General features: G+C 44.3%; 1 pseudogene; it reads left to right on the top strand.

The window, feature by feature from the left end:
• LOC110430354 overlaps positions 1,551 to 19,905 on the top strand; it is a 143,892-nt pseudogene continuing 125,537 nt past the window's right edge.

Raw genomic sequence — 19,905 nt, 5'->3', positions numbered from 1 at the left:
ATTGAGGAGATCTTAATGCTGATTCGAGAGGAGATGGCCCAACCATTCCTTAATCATGAACACTTTGTTCAAGAAGAAGAAGAGTTGGTAGAACCCGTTGAGCTAGACAAAAATGAACAACCTTCACCTCCTTCAATAGTGTTAAAACCTCTTCCTTCTAGCCTTAGATATGTCTTTTTGCACAACAACCCAAAAACTACGGTAATAATCAGTGACAAGCTTTCTGATTATGAAACACAACAACTTGTCACTGTTCTTGAAAGGCATAGATCAGCATTTGGCTACTCTCTCGAAGATCTCACGGGCATTAGTCCCATTCTCTACACTCATCGTATCCCTATTGATCCCAATTTTACACCTTCAAGGGAACCACAACGGAGACTTAACAATGCTATGCGAGAGGTTGTTAAGAAAGAGGTCCTCAAACTCTATCATGCTGGGATTATTTATCCTGTGCCACATAGTGAGTGGGTTAGCCCTATCCAAGTAGTGCCAAAGAAAGGAGGAATGACGGTCGTTAGGAATGAGAAGAATGAACTCATCCCTCAACGAATTGTCACTAGGTCGCGTATGTGTATTGACTATCGGAAACTCAACAAGGCAACAAAGAAAGATCAATTTCCGTTACCCTTCATTGATGAAATGTTGGAACGGCTTGCAAACCACTCTTTCTTTTGTTTCCTTGATGGTTATTCTGGATATCACCAAATCCCAATCCACCCAGATGACCAAGAAAAGACTACCTTTACATGCCCGTATGGAACTTATGCATACCGACGAATGTCGTTCGGTCTGTGCAATGCTCCAGCTTCTTTCCAACGGTGCATGATGTCTATTTTCTCGGACATGATTGAGAAGATCATGGAGGTTTTCATGGATGATTTTACCGTCTATGGCAAAACCTTCGACCATTGTTTGGAGAATTTAGATAGAGTCTTGCAGCGATGTGAAGAAAAGAACTTAATCCTGAACTGGGAGAAATGATATTTTATGGTTCAGGAAGGAATAGTGCTAGGACATAAAGTGTCCGAACGTGGTATAGAGGTGGACAAAGCAAAGATTGAAGTTATTGAAAAACTTCCACCTCCCATGAATGTGAAAGGAATCCGTAGCTTTTTGAGACATGCAGGGTTCTATAGACGCTTTATCAAGAACTTCTCTCAAATTGCTAGACCCCTAACTAGTCTCCTAGCTAAGGATGCACCTTTCATCTTTAGTGATGAGTGTCATGAATCTTTTCAAACTCTTAAGAAAGCACTCATCTCAGCCCCGATTATCCGACAACATGATTGGAATCTTCCTTTTGAGATCATGTGTGATGCTAGCGATTTTGCGGTTGGTGCCGTTTTAGGACAAACCAAGGATAAAAAGCAATATGCCATATCCTACGCTAGCAAAACCTTGTCTGGACCACAACTCAATTACACTACAACTGAAAAAGAGCTTTTGGCTGTTGTCTTTGCTATACACAAGTTTAGATCTTACTTAGTGGGGCAAAGACAATCATCTATTCAGACCATGCTGCTCTCAAGTACCTCCTCACTAAGAAAGATGCTAAACCTCGTCTAATTCGATGGATTCTTCTACTCCAAGACTTTGACATAGAAATTCGAGATAGGAAGGGAGTAGAGAATTCCGTAGCCGACCACTTGTCTAGGCTTCAATATAAGGAAACACATGATGAGCTTCCCATAAATGACTACCTAAGGGATGACACCCTACTTATGATAACACATGCAGATCCATGGTACGCAGACATCATAAACTTTATAGTAAAAGGCTATGTCCCACCGGGTACAAACAAAAGGAAGTTGCTTCACGATAGTCGTTTCCACCTTTGGGATGAGCCATATCTTTTCCGAGTCTGCTCTGATGGACTCTTGAGAAGGTGTGTTCCTACGGCTGAGGCTACTCAAATTATGGAAAGATGCCATGCCTCGCCATATGGAGGACACTATGGAGCATTCCAGACACATGCTAAAATTTGGCAAAGTGGCTTTTTCTGGCCAACGATGTATGAAGATACAAAGGACTTTGTCAGGAGATGCCACCGATGTCAAAAACATGGGAATATCAACTCACGAAATGAAATGCCTCTCACAAATAATCTTCAAGTAGAACTTTTCGATGTATGGGGCATTGATTTCATGGGGCCATTCCCTATGTCCGGGAAATGTGAGTATATCTTAGTAGCTGTGGACTACGTGTCCAAATGGGTAGAAGCCCTACCTTGTCGATCAGCTGATTCAAAACATGCCAAGAGAATGTTCCATGAAGTAATCTTTCCTCGTTTTGGTATACCACGGATAGTTATAAGCGATGGAGGTTCCCACTTCATCAACAAAATCATCCGGAAGTACCTAGCCGATCATGGAGTTCGACACAACATCGCAACACCATACCATCCTCAGACAAGTGGTCAAGCCGAAACATCTAACAAACAAATCAAAAATATTTTACAGAAGACTGTAGATGAGATGGGTAAGGGGTGGAAGGACAAACTTACTGATGCACTTTGGGCATATAGAACTGCACTCAAAACACCCATAGGCATGTCACCTTATCAACTTGTATATGGAAAAACTTGTCATTTGCCTGTGGAGGTAGAGTTTAAGGCTCATTGGGCACTCAAGAAATGGAACATGGATCTCCACCTCGCTAGCGAGAATCGTCTGATGCAACTATCTGAGCTAGAAGAATGGAGAGAGAAAGCCTACCACAATTCAAGGATCTATAAAGGGAGAACAAAACGATGGCATGATAAGAGAATCAAGCACAAGGAGTTTAAGCGTGGAGATAAGGTTCTACTATTCAATTCAAGAGTTAAGCTCTCTGGGCATGGTAAGCTAAGAAGTAAGTGGGATGGACCATACAAGGTTATTGACACTTCAACTCATGGAGCCATTACCATCCAAGACGACATAGGTAACACTTTTAAGGTAAATGGTCAACGCTTGAAAATCTATCTCGAGCCACAAAACAACCTGGTACAGGAACTTGATGTGATTGAGTTCATAGAATTCTCACATTAAGCTCTCATAAGCTCTAGACAATTACCTAACCCTTAACATGCTCCACGAGTTTTGTTGTCTTTTTGGGTTGTGCAGGATTTTGAGGCTTAAGAAGAGTGAGACCGAACATGCAGGCCACAAGAGTGAACGACTATGTGAACATCCAGCTTGGGGGAGGCACCCCCACGTGTATCTAGATAAGTATTACTTTTCTTTCTTGGTTTTATTTACTAGTATTCGGAAATAAAAAATGCATAACCATGAAACCAAACCAAGTTTTTCTTTTGAGTAATATACAATAGTTTTGTGTAATCCTAAGTTTTAAATAAAATAAAAAGAAAGTTTGATCCAAGTCTAGGTAATTGACAAACATGATATGAGAAGGTCTGAGCTACTATTTAACTTGTTCCAAGTTTTGCTAGAGTTCTGGAGATTTTATCTTTTGAAAATCTAAGAAAAATGATGAGATCCTGTTTGACATAATACCTAGAGTCTTATAAGATATAAATATTAAAACTGTGGGCACTTGCTTTGTTCAAGCCATAGTTAATTCTTGTAGTTTTAGTTGAGAGAATTATCATGCTCCAAGGATCAAGGTCTTTTTGTTTTAAAAATATAAAAGATTCACTCTTCCGAAGTATTATTGCGTTAGAGGCATGGGAATTAGGGGTACTTGGTGCCTACTTGAAAAAAAAGAGAGAAGAAAAATGATAGCCCATGGTCCCTCTAATAAGCAATATGCCAGTAAGAGATGACAAACTATTCAAAAAGGTCAAAGGTCTTGATCTAGGAGTATGACATTCCTCTCCCTTACTCCGAGCATTGGCATAGCAATATGCAAAGTAAGTATGCTAAAACTTTTAAAGCTCTACTTATATATCTTTCGAGAACAAGGCAAATGCCTCAGTTTTATTTTGCAGACTTATAAAAAAACTCCAGAACGAAGGTAAGACAGAAGAACTTGAGACATAGTGCTTGACTTGATCGTTCTGTTTTTCAATCACTTAAGACGTTAAAAACCCTATAGTAAGAGGCATAAAAGTAACCCCTGTTTTCTTGCTAATTTTAGCTTTGCTCAGGGACGAGCAAAGGTTAAGCTTGGCGGAGCTTGTTGACGGTCCTTAATATTCACATTTAACCATCAACTAATCATGGAAAAGGATCCAAATGCAACCAACACCCAGACTTAGGGTTTTATCTGACAGAATTCCACTAGTATTGGTGTTTGTCTATTTCTGCAGGGGGTTATCAGGAAATATGGAGGAAAGGCCCACACATCGGGTTTACATAGAGATATTAACGTGTCGCGCAATTTTCTACCATCTAGAAGACTCCAGAACCCACCGGATCAAACGAGAAGGCGATCGGGCTTGGAGGCAGGGCGCCCGCCCTACTCTCCTGGGCGCCCGCCCTGCTACAGTGCCCAATCAGAGTCCTTTTCGCGGATCGTGCTCCACCGACCTAAGGGATCAAGAAAAACCATGTGATTAATGTCGGTTTGATCTGACGGCCCAGATTCATCTGAAAAGACTATATAAGCAAGGCCCCATGGCCCCTGGAGATCATACCTCTTCTACAGAATCAAAGCTAGGGTTTCAATTCTTCATCCAAGTAGAGAGGATCCCTCTAGTTCATCTAGTTCTAGTTCTAGTTCCTCTAGTTCTAGTTCTAGTTAGTTCTAGTTGTAATATAGAAAATAGGGAGAGAGAAGAGGAGAGCGGAGGAGGAGGAGCCGGATCTGTCGGATCTTCCTCAACATTGTACTTTTACAGCAACTGGTTCGTTCTTCATTGTTCTCCAGGTTCTTCAATTCATAATTCCTGAGTTCTTTAATTACTTTTATTTACATTCAAGTTATTTATTGGATTCCCGCTTGCATCAAGTGCTCTAATCTTTGCAACATTAGAGTAGTAATTAATAGATTAGACGTGGTGTTTAGTCTTGCAATTACCTAGAATTGCACCCAATCGTGTGGATTGTTGTGGTAGCCCTAGGGTAGTGACAGCCCTAACGGTCGACATATTCCACCTCATCGGATCGGTGTTTGTAGAACCGTAGTCAGACCTTCCTAGCCCCCTTCTCATCTCTTTCCGTGGTTAGGGTTCTGATGTCCCGAAATAAATAATCTTTGAAGTAATTCTTGATTCTTAGATCAACTAGAGAACTCTCAGGAAACTTCCTCTCTTCCCACCAAAAATAATTATGTAATTATCGTTCGGCGATCTTGAATCATAATTAGTACACTCACGTTCCTTGTGGAAAATCGATACTCTGGAATACTCCCGGGTGAAAGCTACATCGGTATCCGTGCGCTTGCGGATTTTTCTGTTTGCGTTTAAAATACCCAACATGCTTTCTGGCGCCGTTGCCGGGGAATGGTAGTTGTGCTAGTTTCGAACCAAGTCGTCCGTGTATCCTTTTTCTTTTCCTTTTTTACCACACTCACCTTACCATTTTCACCATACCATATGGATTTCACTCCTATCTATAAGTTCTTTGCTCCAAAGGGCGAGTTATTAGAGCCACCATCATCATCACATCCAATTTTTACAGATGGCAATGACCTCGGCCCTGATCTAATAGCCATGATTCAGGAGCAACCCTTCTCTGGGCAAGTAGATGAAGATCCATACACCCACCTTAGAGAATTCGAGCAATTGTGCTCTTGCCGATCTATTTCCGGCATGACACAAGAAACCCTTAAATGGAAATTATTTTCATTCTCCCTTTTGGGAAGAGCAAAAAAGTGGTATGCTCATTCTGTAGGAGGCGTTAATGGAAATTGGGATGAACTTCGGGACAACTTTTGTCTCGCTTTCTTCCCACTTTTTCGAATCGCTGACCTTAGAATTGAAATTCTTACATTCAAACAAAGAGAGAAGGAAACTTTAGGAGCAGCTTGGGCTAGGTTCACAAGCCTTAGCAATTCTGGTCCAAACCTTTCCCTACCTGACCATATACTGTACTACCACTTTTATCGTGGTCTAAACAAGGAAGCTGCTCTTCACCTCGACATTGCTTCAGGAGGCTCATTCACACACAAACTCACAGATGAGGGGAGAGCTATCCTAGAGAGAATCCTTGAAAATACCCCTTACACAGGCATTTATGATGAGTTTCCTGAAGAAGAAAAAGAACTCGAGCCTGATCCTAAACCAAAAGATGAGGAACTTGCAACCGAGTTAGAAATTCCACCTGACCCATCTATTAATTTGGTTGTAGAGAAACCTCCTGATAAGGGAATGCAAAACCAACTAAGGGATGATAAACCACCACCCTTAGAGCATCTCTTTGAATTCGAGGAAGATCTTTTTGAAGGAAACACCTCAAATTTTCCTATCCAAACACGACCTCTAGCAGGGACCACTCAATCCGTTCTAAGAGTAGAATCTGTTGACATAGAACACATCAAAAGCCTTTCGGCTATTCTGAGTTATGAATGGCTAACAGAAGCTGAGCCGTCTCCTGAGGTAGCTCGGATCATCACTCCTTCAACCATTCTTCTGTGCAAAATTAGAGGGTCCGCTAGGAAGGTCCATTACAATCCATATGTTGGGATAAATGTTATTTCCAAGGAGTTAGCCGACACTCTTTATCCCAACAAGTCTATAACCCCATCTCAAAAAATTTTACAAAATCCATCTAGATTAATTCTAGAAAGCCATGGGGTATTAAGGGCAGTTCCTATTAGAATCAAGGACTCTGGAATATGTCTGGATTTTCACATTTTTGACATACCGGAGATTCCTCTCTTGATTGGCAGACCAATCATGAAACTTCTACAAGAACAACCACAATGAGGTCATTTAGACTTTAAGGTTGGGAATACCACTATTGTTGTTCCTCTTGCTAGATTAATTAACACGATAGTGGAACCCAAACTTGAACCAGATCCTATTGAGGAGATCTTAATGCTGATTCGAGAGGAGATGGCCCAACCATTCCTTAATCATGAACACTTTGTTCAAGAAGAAGAAGAGTTGGTAGAACCCGTTGAGCTAGACAAAAATGAACAACCTTCACCTCCTTCAATAGAGTTAAAACCTCTTCCTTCTGGCCTTAGATATGTCTTTTTGCACAACAACCCAAAAACTTCAGTAATAATCAGTGACAAGCTTTCCAATTATGAAGCACAACAACTTGTCACTGTTCTTGAAAGACATAGATCAGGATTTGGCTACTCTGTCGAAGATCTCATGGGCATTAGTCCCATTCTCTACACTCATCGTATCCCTATTGATCCCAATTTTACACCTTCAAGGGAACCACAACGGAGACTTAACAATGCTATGTGAGAGGTTGTTAAGAAAGAGGTCCTCAAACTCTATCATGCTGGGATTATTTATCCTGTGCCACATAGTGAGTGGGTTAGCCCTGTCCAAGTAGTGCGAAAGAAAAGGAGGAATGACGGTCGTTAGGAATGAGAAGAATGAACTCATCCCTCAATGAATTGTCACTGGGTGGCATATGTGTATTGACTATCGAAAACTCAACAAGGCTACAAAGAAAGATCACTTTTCGTTACCCTTATTGACACCGTTTTTGGGCACGTGTCCTGGATGGCAGGATAAGATGACAGTATGTGGTTTACAGGATGAGTTGCCGATGAGGATGGTTGCCGATAAAGGAGAGGTTGGACGTGACTAAGTTTACAGGTGATGATGTGTCTATGCCGATGACTATGATGAGGAGGTCTGCCGATGACCATGGCAAAAGAGTCTGCCGATGATACTGAGGGGGAGTCTGGAAGCTGCTGATCGGGTTGTGGAAGAGTTTCAATTTGTCACGAGGGATAGCTGAGTTATTTCCTTATTTGTTTAAAGTCGTTTTGTATACGGATTCCGTGTAATTTGGAATTCGAATTCTGGTCGTGTTTAGTTATAGCTCTTTGAGCAGGGTATAAATATGGACCCTAGGGCTTTGTAATGAGACATCTATTAATCAATCAAACACACGTTTTTACTCATATTCCAGCATCTACTTTTCGACGACTTCGTCATACTTTTTCCCTTTTATTACGAGTTCTTAGGAATTCGTCGACTTAAGCTCGGCGTGTTCTCAAGTTCCGCGTGAGTACCTCTTAGCCGTGACATCAGGGCGCATCGCTGTTGTCATGACTAAAGTATTCGAGTTATCACCTTTGCTGATAGTAAGGTCAAATCAGCTGGCACGCCTTAACGTTTGAATTAGGTATTAGCCCTTTGTGTTTGCAGATCAGCTTTTGCACCAACACATCTTTTGGCACGCCCAGTGGGACAAGATTCAAGATCAAGATCAACATGTCGATCTCTGACTTCGATCAGGAGAACGTCATCCCCGTGAAGGAGGCCAATCTCAAGGATGAGCAGAAGCAAGCTATTGCCCAAGCCATGGAAGAATTCAAGCTGCAATGCCTGAGGTCTTTCAGCATAAACAGGAGCGGCGAGGTGATCCAAAAAGATGCATTGCCGGCACCACGGCAAGTTACCTTCGAAGCCAATCCTGGCAAGCTTCAAGATATGGTTGACAGTGCTATTAACCGAGCTTTGATCAACCAAGCTGGTGTACTGTCTAATACGGTTTTCAATGCCGTGGCAAGAACTTTCAAGGAAGGACAAATCCCACCAGATTATGTGGGTCCCTCTCATCATCAGCCAACGGCACCAGAGGTCACGGCTCCATCGGCTGCTTTGACGGCTGCAAGTGCACAATCTGTCGTCCCTCCAAGTACATCGGGAGCTACAGGTGCACTATCTGTGCCGATGACAACTAACCCGCAGACTTCAGGTGGGCAGAATAAGCTGACTACAGATATGTTGGCATCGGCAATGTCAGGGTTGACTCTTCCTCCTAACTGGTGGGGTTATGGTATGCCTCCAAAATTGACGCCAGGTACATCGCAGATAACCGACATGAGGGGCAAGACTCCTATGACATCGGCGCTTCCCAATGCGCCGTTGAACCAGAGTCCCCGGTATACGACAACTACTACTGCAAGGCCTCACACTGGGAATCCTCAAGATTCAATGTTCCAGATGCCTAATGCATCGGTAGATTCAATGCTGATGCAACAGAGGTCTATGGCCCAGTCAGGATATGTCAATTCAATGATGGTACCCAATTACCAATCATCGGCAGCGCCTATGCCGATGAACGCTAATAATGGATGGCTTGGACAGCAAGTCTTTCCACAATCGCCCCAACAAAGTTACCAGGCTACGGGGTTCCAGCAAGGACAGATCTATCCCGGATTCCAAAGCCAGGGGATCCCCAGCCAGCCAATGAATATTGGACAGCAACTCGGGGGACAGCAAGTCGGTGGACAGCAGTTTGGCGGTCCGCAGATTGGAGGACAGATTATCAATCCGATGCTCCGTGCAGATCACGTCCCGAACAGACACGTGGAGGTTCGCCACCAAGTGCCGGACCCGCAGCCGCCTCATCGGCAGGATGCCGATGCATATTGGGCCGATAAAATTGCTGAAGTAATGAGGGAACAATTTGGGATAAAACACAAAGTCAACACTTACTCTTATCGGACACCGTATCCTCCTGCATATGATTTGATCCCGCTTCCACACCGGTACAAGGTACCGGATTTTACCAAATTCTCCGGGCAGGACGACACGTCAACCATGGAGCATGTCAACAGGTTCATCATTCAATGCGGAGAAGCTGGTAACAGGGACGAATTGAGGGTTCGTCTATTTTCATCATCATTATCTGGATCGGCCTTTACTTGGTTCATATCATTACCTCCCAACTCAGTGATTACTTGGGCCGATCTGGAGAAACAATTCCACAAATACTTCTTCTCCGGGGTTCATGAGAAGAAGATCACCGACTTGGTCAAGTTGAGACAGCGCAATGATGAATCAGTTGAAGGTTTCGTGCAGAGGATACGGGAAGTTAAGAATAAATGCTACAGTCTGGTTCTAGATGATCGGCAGCTAGCCGATTTGGCTTTCCAGGGTTTATTGCCACACATCAGGGATAAGTATGCTTCTCAGGAATTTGAAAGCTTAAGTCATTTGGTGCAGAGGATTTCTGATCAAGACGTCAAGCCTTTCGAGCCCAAAAGAGCATGGAACAAGAAAGTATCATTTGTTGATGAAGCAACGAGCTCCGATTCTGATGAGGAACCAGTCATCGGCTTGGCAGAGTGGGTCAAAAACAAGAAGCCGATGTCTTGTCCTTTTGGGCAGAAAGAACCAGAGAAGTTCGCTTTCGACACCGCTAAGGCCGATAAGATATTTGATTTTCTACTCCAGGAAGGTCAGATCAAGCTGTCTCCTAATCACGTGATCCCATCGGCTGAGGAGTTGAAGAGGATGAGATATTGCAAGTGGCATAATGCAACTTCTCATGACACTAATGAATGCAAAGTTTTCAGACAGCAGCTGTAATCGGCAATAGAGTCTGGGAGGATTAAGTTTGACAGTTCCAAGACTCAGAAGCCGATGAAGATAGACCAACATCCTTTCCCGACAAACATGTTGGATGCCAAGGGGAAGGCCAAGGTCTTAACATCGGAAACAGCCGAGAGAAGTGCATCGGTAGATCCTCAGCATCAAGTTACTACTGCCGATGCAAAAAGTAAGGGTTTAGTCCAGGAAGGAACCAGTTCGGGTAGGCCCCCTCGGTCTGGTATTGTTATAACTCATAGAAGACCTCGAGAGAACTGGCAGCAACGGGAAGATCGGTATCGGCGCCAGCAAGAAGATTATCGACGGGAGGAAGAAAGATGCCGACAGGAGTGGAATCGGCATAGAGATCATTGGAACTGCCCGTTCTTCATCCATTGTTGGGAGGAAAATATCAAGCTTCCTACTGTCAGAGACTGCCCTGAGTGCAATGGTTATGATCGGTACGACAGGACTGATCGGCGTTATCATGATGACAATCGGCGATTTGATGGGCCGATCAGAGGAAGAGCATCGGTTCATGATCGGCTGGGGGGCAGGCTTAGCGTGCACGATAGGCTTGGTGATCGTGTCCAATATTTTCCCAGGAACCAGGAAGAGCTCGAGGAGATGGCTAATGCACGAGTTCCCGATGAGTTTATATTTTGCAGGGATGCTAACACGTATCGTATGGTGTCAAGGGAGAACCGACGCCCGGCAGTAAGGCAAAAGCCACTCCCTCCATGGTGTCCTGAAGGGTTGACCAAGACACAGAAAAGGAGATTGCAGCGTGAAAGGCAAGAGGAGCTAAACAAGGGCGAAAATTCTGGTCAGTCTGGAGATCAGCAGCAATCAGATCCTAAGAAAGGAGGTCCATCGGCAGGAGTTAACATGGTCTTTATGTTACCGATGGAGTTTCTTGCACCATCTAGTGATGATGAGTTGGAATTTTCCGATCAGATAGCTCAGCTGGCTCTGGATCCGATGACGGCTATCTTTGAGAAACCTGCCGATGACGAGAGACAGCATCTCAAAGCTCTGTTCGTCAAAGGAAGGGTTGATGGGCAGCCAATGACCAAGATCCTAGTTGATGGTGGAGCTGCTATTAATATTAGGCCATATGCAGTATATCGGAAGCTTGGGAAAGGGGATCAGGACTTGACCAAGACCGATATGATGCTCAAGGATTTTGAAGGAAACGTGTCTCCAGTCAAAGGGGCAATATGTGTGGAGTTGACCATCGGCAGCAAAACCTTGCCGACAACTTTCTTCGTAATCAGTGGAAAGGGTGCTTATAACTTATTGTTGGGAAGAGATTGGATCCATGCCAATTGTTGCATCCCGTCTACAATGCACCAATGCCTGGTTCAGTGGGTAGGCGACAAAATTGAGATTGTCCCAGGAGATTCTTCTTAGGTTATTGCATCAGCAGAGGCGGATACCTATGAGAGGACTAGGTGCATTTCAGGGGAAGTTTGGGAGAAGGATTTTCTCAAAGTTGCCGATTACGAGATTCCACCGATCCAAGCAGTCGGTTCTGACGACGGTTTTTAATGGATAGGTTCGCCGACGATGGAAAATTAGGCCAGGGATTCACATCGGCCGATGATTTGGTAGAAGTAGATATAGGTAGTGGTGATAAGCCTAGGCCTACTTTTATTAGTGCTAAGTTAAATCCTGAGTGTAAGCAGCAATTAACCAATTTGTTAAAGGAATATAAAGATTGCTTTGCTTGGGATTATACAGAGATGCCTGGTTTAGACCGATTAATTGTTGAACATCGGTTACCCATCAAGTCTGGATTTCGGCCACATCAGCAGCCAGCTCGCCGATGTAATCCTAATATTCTACCTGATATTAAGGCCGAAATCACTAAGCTTATTGAAGCTAAGTTCATTCGGCAGTGTCGGTATGCCGAATGGATTTCCAATGTCGTTCCGGTTTACAAGAAAAATGGGAAGCTTCGGGTGTGCATTGATTTCAGGAATCTCAATAAAGCTACGCCGATGGATGGATACCCAATGCCTGTTGCCGATCTGTTGGTTGACGCCGTGGCTGATCATCGGGTCATCAGCTTTATGGACGGCAATGCAGGATACAATCAAATATTCATGGCAGAGGAAGATATTCCAAAAACCGCATTTAGGTGTCCTGGTCATGTTGGGTTATTTGAATGGATAGTTATGACCTTTGGGTTGAAGAATGCTGGTGCTACTTATCAAAGAGCCATGAATTTTATATTTCATGAGTTCATCGGCAAGCTGGTGGAGATCTATATTGATGATGTGGTGGTTAAGTCTGGGGATTTCTCAAAGCATCTTGCTGACTTACAAAAGGTGTTAGAGTGCACAAGGAAGCATGGGTTGAAGATGAATCCCAATAAGTGTGCATTTGGTGTATCGACAGGGCAGTTTCTTGGTTTCATGGTACATCAAAGGGGGATTGAAATTAGTCGAAGATCTATTGATGCCATCAATAAAATAGTGGCCCCTACCAACAAGACTGAGCTCCAGTCCTTGATCGGCAAGGTAAATTTTATCAGGAGATTTATATCCAATCTGTCTGGTAAGATTCGTGCTTTCAGTCCTCTCCTTAAGTTGAAAGCCGATCAAGAGTTTATTTGGGGAAAAGAGCAGCAGTTGGCTTTGGATGAAATCAAGAAATATCTAGCGAATCCTCCAGTTCTAGTTCCACCTCAGCAGGGAAAGCCCTTCAGATTGTATTTGTCTACCGATGGGACGGTTATCGGTTCGGCTTTGATTCAAGAATTTGAAGGGAAAGAGCGTGTAATTTATTACTTAAGCAGGAGATTAATTGATGCTGAGACCAGGTATTCGGCCATTGAGAAGTTATGCTTATGCTTATATTTTTCGTGTATTAAATTGAGGCACTATTTATTATCGGCCGAATGCACTGTTGTTTGCAAAGATGATGTGGTCCGATACATGCTATCGATGCCGATTATGAGTGGCAGGATCGGTAAATGGATTTTAGCACTGTCAGAGTTCGATCTGCGTTACGAATCGGCTAAGGCAGTTAAATGACAGATTATGGCCGATTTTGTGACTCAGCATTGCGGTGTAGTGGAGGCCTTGGAAATTGTGCCCTGGACACTTTTCTTTGATGGATCTACATGTGACCGGGGGGCAAGAATCGGCATTATATTAGTTTCCCCTAAGGGGAGGAAGTATGAATTTTCCTTGCCGATTGTTGCTACATCGACAAATAATCAGGCTGAGTATCAAGCTCTGATCAAGGGATTGGAGTTGTTAAGAGAAATTCGTGCTGATGCTGTTGAAATTTTTGGGGATTCTATGTTGGTTATAAATCAATTGGCTGGGAGCTATGAATGCCGAAGTGAAGTTCTCATAACTCATTTCGAGAAAAGCAAGCAACTGTTGAAAGAATTCAAAGATTTCCGATTAGAGCATATTCCTCGATTGCATAATGAAGAGGCCAATCGGTTAGCTCAGCATGCCTCGGGATATCAGCCTATGATTAATGCAATATCGGCAATCGGTGCCGATGATTGGAGGAAGGAAATTATTGATTATCTAAAGGATCCATCCAAGAAAGTTGAAAGACGAGTTCGATTTCAAGCAACCAAATATGTGCTCCTCGAAGATGAATTGTATTATCGAACTATTGATGGAATTCTTCTCCGATGTTTGGGTGATGATGAAGCTAGGAGTTTAATGGGAGAGATCCATGAAGGGGTATGTGGAGCACATGAGTCGGCTTTCAAGATGAAATGGATGATTAGAAGGAATGGATATTTTTGGCCGACTATACTTGAGGATTGCTTTAAGTATTTCAAGGGATGTCAAGGTTGTCAAAAGTTTGGTAACATTCAAAGAGCACCCGCATCGGCTATGAATCCTATTATCAAGCCTTGGCCGTTTCGGGGATGGGCTATCGATCTGATCGGCCAGATTTATCCACCATCTAGTAAGGGGCATAAGTTTATTTTGGTTGCCACTGATTATTTCACTAAATGGCTTGAAGCTATTCCTTTGAAGAAGGTCACCTCGGCCAATATGATTGATTTTGTGAAGGAATACATTATTTACCGATTTGGGATTCCTCAGACAATTACTACCGATCAGGGCACTATGTTCACATCGGGGGAGTTTGACGAATTCGCAATCGGTATGGGGATTAAAGTGTTGAATTCTTCTCCTTATTATGCTCAAGCCAATGGGCAGGCCGAAGCATCTAACAGAGGGATTATCAAGCTTATTAAACGAAAGATTGAAGAAAATCCTAAGCGGTGGCATACATTGTTAAATGAAGCACTGTGGTCTTATCGGATGGCTTGTCATGGATCAACCAAGGTGTCACCCTATCAATTGGTGTATGGACATGATGCAGTGTTGCCTTGGGAGATTAAGGCTGGATCCAGGCGATTATCTTTTCAAGATCGGTTAACCGCCGATGATTATGCTACTTTGATGACCGATGAGTTGGATGATCTAGCAGGGCATCGGTTAAAAGCTTTAATGAGTATAGAAGAAAATAAGAAGAGAGTTGCTAGATGGTATGATAAGAAAGTGAAGGCTAAGGAGTTTGTCGATGGGGATTTGGTATGGAAATTAATTTTGCCAGTCGGGACTAAAAGTGCGAAGTTTGGAAAGTGGTCTCCTAATTGGGAAGGTCCTTATCGGATAAGTCGATCGGCTCCTGGTAATGCCTATATTCTAGAAACTCTCGAAGGAGTTGAATTTCCTAGAGCATTAAATGGCAAATATTTAAAGAAGTACTACCCCAGCATATGGGTCGATGCATAAAAATTGAAATGCCGATAACACTCCTATCGGCTGGATTCAAATGTTTGGGGGCTTAGTGTTTCAAAAGATGCCGATAACAGTCCTATCGGCTAGACTAAAAGATGAGGAAGCAGGGAAGCACAGATATGATGCCGATGAAAACTTTATGTGTTAAGCAGCGCCTGGATTGCCGATATAGCACGTAGCCGGATTTGGTTGGCTGCTTCTATCTCCTTAATGTCATCATCGGCAGAACCCTCTATCGGCTTCAGTTTCTTGTTCAGTTGAAGTGCCTTGCGACCATGAACGTTTCGCTCGTGCTCAAGAAGCTTGATGGTCTCTGGCAGTTGGCTCTCTTCCTGTTGAGCTTGGGATAAGGCGTCCTCCACTTCCTTGAGTTCTGCCAACAAGGATTCTCTTCTTGCCGATAGATCGGATATTTTCTGCTTCAGCGCGTCTCCTGAAGATCTCAGGATGCCGATGTTCTTGTGCTTCTCATCGGTCAAGAGCTTCTCTTTCCTCATTTCGTCGGAGTGTTGAGTCTGAGCAGCTCTATCGGCAAGACGCCGAGAAGCTCTCTGGTACTGCAGCTGGCGACTCTCCAAATGAGCGGCTTGGAAAAGGGTTTCTTCGACATCGGCTGGGATTTGGCCTCTGAGAGTTCTGAACAGGGTCTTGGTAGGGTCGGAGTCGTCAACCAACTGCGCTGTGTCTTGGTGAAGGAGAGCTGACAATTCCTCCAGTCTGGTCCTGATCTCTGCCGATGTAATGCCAACTGTCTGAGAAGAGCTTGCCTCTTCGCCTTCTTCTTCAGAGAGATCGATGGCGAAGGAGAACAGGCTGTCGGGAGAATCTTGTTCCTGGGAGGGAGAGCAAAGTTAGTTCATACTCAGAGAATCGGCAAATAATACTGGTAAAGGTTGGGTGGCTTACTTGTTTTAAGGCTATTTCCTGCCTTTGTGTGAGAGATGCCGATGGAGATGCAGGTTGATTGGCTAAGGTTGCCGATGGGACGATATCGACTGAAAGAAGACAGGAAGGGTTATGAGACTAAATGAGAATAAGTTTATCGGCGGAAGTATTGTTGAAATATGTTACCTGGAGGAGGAACAACAGTTGTCTGAATCGGAGGAACCGCCGATGATATAATTGGACCTGCCGGGCCAGTTGTTTGTTCACCCACGTCAGCTGATGTACCTTCTGTTTGAGGTTCTTCCTGCTGGGGTTCTTCCATCTGTGGTGCTTCCTGCATTGGTTGGGAAGATGGTGCTTGCTGTGTCTGGACTCCTGGAGAAGAAGGAGAGGACTCCACCGGAATTGGAGACACCGGAGGAGGAGGGGGACTTGCCACTTTCTGGCGCCTTGTTCCAGCCTTAGCACCTCTGGTGCCCTTTCTCTTTGGCTGGCTAGACTGGGGGGCATCGACACTTTGGCGCTTGGCTTTTGCCGATGCACCGGTTTGCTGCAACAACGAAAAGGGGTTTATAAGCGCAGATGTAGCCGATATAAAGATGGTCAGTGTAAAAGAAAAAAGATTTGACAAAATTGCCTTGAAAGCCTGCGCCAGAGTGGAAGCAGCTACCGTAGGTGATGTCTGAGCTCTCTTGGTGGTGACTTTCCTGAGGCGCACACCCCGATGCACGACGGAAGCCAGAGTGGGAGCATTGTGGCCGATTGAGGAGATCGGGCCTGATGGAAACAAGTCAATCGGCTTGCCACTCCTGCTAACCGATGGGGGGATGTTGTCAACCTGCAGAAAGAATACAAGGGTAAGCTACCGATGGAAATAGTATTGAAAAATGAAACATCAGTTTTAAAATACTTACAGTGTCATCGGGGACTTCGTATTCGGGGTCGATCATGCCGCGGTATGAGAGGGCCGATCTGCAGAATAGATGCTCTTTCCATTCTGCCCACCATAGCTTGTATGCCTGAGTAATAAAGGCAGCTGGAACCCATTCTGACAGATCTACATCTGTATCGGCATTTGGTGGTATTTGGGCTACTCGAATCCATTCAAGAAAGTTGGTGATGGGTTCTCTGGGTTTTATCACATCGGCATAAGGGAGTGCAATCGGCAACTGGCCGAAAGCTAGCTGACGGGTTAAGGCCGATGGATTGTAAAATTCATAGGTTTGGGGAGAGGTTTTTGTGCTACCAAAGAAATTCACTAGTATGCCTCTGGGAGTCACAATTGCCATCATCACCTCATTATCCCTGTCAAGAGCTTCATCAAATGGATTGAATGTTAGAGGGAGCATGCTGTCTGGGTCATCATAAGCCAACCATGGTCGTTCATCTCTGGCCAATCCCTCATACAGAGTCTGGAAGAATCGGCCGATTTGATCCGGATTACTCCCTGAACCAGGTAGAACTATGGCAGCTTCGCCAAAGTTCAGGGGGGCACGTGTTGCCGATTCCTCTTCGCCCAACACATGATTTTCAGCTATATCTCTTGGGAAATGCTGTGTGAACAAGTTGAAGTCAAGGCGCTTATGCAAGTGCAGATTGAGCCATATGTTAATAAACCACCAGGGACCTCCCAAGTTGTCGATAGACTGACCAAGCAGGAGTTTTTGGGCTACCTGATGGAGAAGATGGTAAGCAGCGCCAAGCAAGTATCGGCCGAGAGGAAATTGGCCACCGTTAGCCAGTCTCTCTGCTGCCGATAGATAGACAGAAGTCAGTCCTGCCGATCGACCACAGAATACGTACTTGTCCAGCCACATGTTCAGAAAGGTGGTTTGTTCCTTTATGGTGACAGGCCCCTTCCCACGGTACTTTTGAATGTACCCCGACCAACCGCCGATAGCGCGAGTCTCCACTTTGGCACTAGGAGCCGTATCAAAGAAGTGGGTGCTATCGGCAGAAGAGACGTCTAGACCAGTGAGCATAGCTACATCGGCAAGAGTTGGAGAAACAGGGCCGTGGCCAAAGACGAAGGCATTAAGGGTATCTGACCAAAAATAAGACGCAGCTATCAACAGCGACTCGTTCTTGTGCATATCGGCAATAGATAGCCTGATGCATTGGGCTAGCTTCCTTTCACCCCACTGGACTTCATTCGAATTGCTGACTCTCAAGAACCAGTCTTTCCACTCTACAGTAGGGCTGGGCCAAGAGCGAAAGGTGTCTTTCCACAGATCTAAAGAAAAATTTTCGGCTCTAAAGGGAATCCTGTTGGTTTCTGCATTGATAAGGTCAGTTGGATCTGGATCCCCTAGAGGGCCGAGACATTGGAGGTGTGGTTGATCGGTGGGGATGACAATTTTGTTGGACAACTCCTAGTGTTTTGGGGAATAAAAAAATACAAAGAAAAAGGAAAAGGGAGATATTCAGTAAGATGAATCGCGGATGAACAGGAATACGAGAAGAATACAGGAGATGAGATGGAGATCTGACCTCAGGGACGACGTAGCCAATGGCCATCTTGTCGTGAAGAGAACGTTTGAGGGCACCGGAGTTGATGAAGAGGAGTGCTTGTCGGAGGTCTTGAAGGTTGTGAATGGCGCCGCCGCTGGAAAAGTAAAAGTAGGGATGGTGAAATGATGTGATGGAGAAGGAGTACCCGAGAAGGAACTATTTATAGGATAAAACGGGCAAGGGCAAATCTGACTTATCTCTTTGCCGCATCCGAGAAACCCGAGGGTGCTCAGGTAGATATGGTAACTGTTCGCACGGTAATCAAGGGATTGTGCAGGTGATTTGACGGGGAACAGTCATTACCTGGAGATATTTTACTGTGCGGGATCTTCTGGTCGGTCCATCGGCAGCATACTGTAACGGTCATATTGCCGATGGGCGGATAAAGTAAAGGTAGCCATTTGTACAAATGTCCTGATTAGTCCATCGGTAGATCTTCGTAACGGTAATATTGCCGATGTGCGGATGAGAAGGAAGTGCCCGTTCAGGAAGTTGAGGATTTCGAGGAATCTGCAGGAGAATAGGATCGGAGTTGTTTGGATTGAGGTTGTCGGTTACCAGATTAGGAGCATTAATTACGGGAAAAGGCATCATTACTGCAGAAAATTTCGGAGCATTAATAGTTTCATACTCCGAAATTGGGGGGCATGTGTTGACACCGTTTTTGGGCACGTGTCCAGGATGGCAGGATAAGATGACAGTATGTGGTTTACAGGATGAGTTGCCGATGAGGATGGTTGCCGATAAAGGAGAGGTTGGACGTGACTAAGTTTACAGGTGATGATGTGTCTATGCCGATGACTATGATGAGGAGGTCTGCCGATGACCATGGCAAAAGAGTCTGCCGATGATACTGAGGGGGAGTCTGGAAGCTGCTGATCGGGTTGTGGAAGAGTTTCAATTTGTCACGAGGGATAGCTGAGTTATTTCCTTATTTGTTTAAAGTCGTTTTGTATACGGATTCCGTGTAATTTGGAATTCGAATTCTGGTCGTGTTTAGTTATAGCTCTTTGAGCAGGGTATAAATATGGACCCTAGGGCTTTGTAATGAGACATCTATCAATCAATCAAACACACGTTTTTACTCATATTCCAGCATCTACTTTTCGACGACTTCGTCATACTTTTTCCCTTTTATTACGAGTTCTTAGGAATTCGTCGACTTAAGCTCGGCGTGTTCTCAAGTTCCGCGTGAGTACCTCTTAGCCGTGACATCCGGGCGCATCGCTGTTGTCAGGACTAAAGTATTCGAGTTATCACCTTTGCTGATAGTAAGGTCAAATCAGCTGGCACGCCTTAACGTTTGAATTGGGTATTAGCTCT

This window comes from Sorghum bicolor, chromosome 9 (genome assembly GCF_000003195.3).
Source record: "Sorghum bicolor cultivar BTx623 chromosome 9, Sorghum_bicolor_NCBIv3, whole genome shotgun sequence".
Classification (NCBI taxonomy): Eukaryota; Viridiplantae; Streptophyta; class Magnoliopsida; order Poales; family Poaceae; genus Sorghum; species Sorghum bicolor.
The sequence above is the reverse complement of the archived record's forward strand: the minus strand, read 5'-3'. Positions and strand labels throughout refer to the sequence as shown.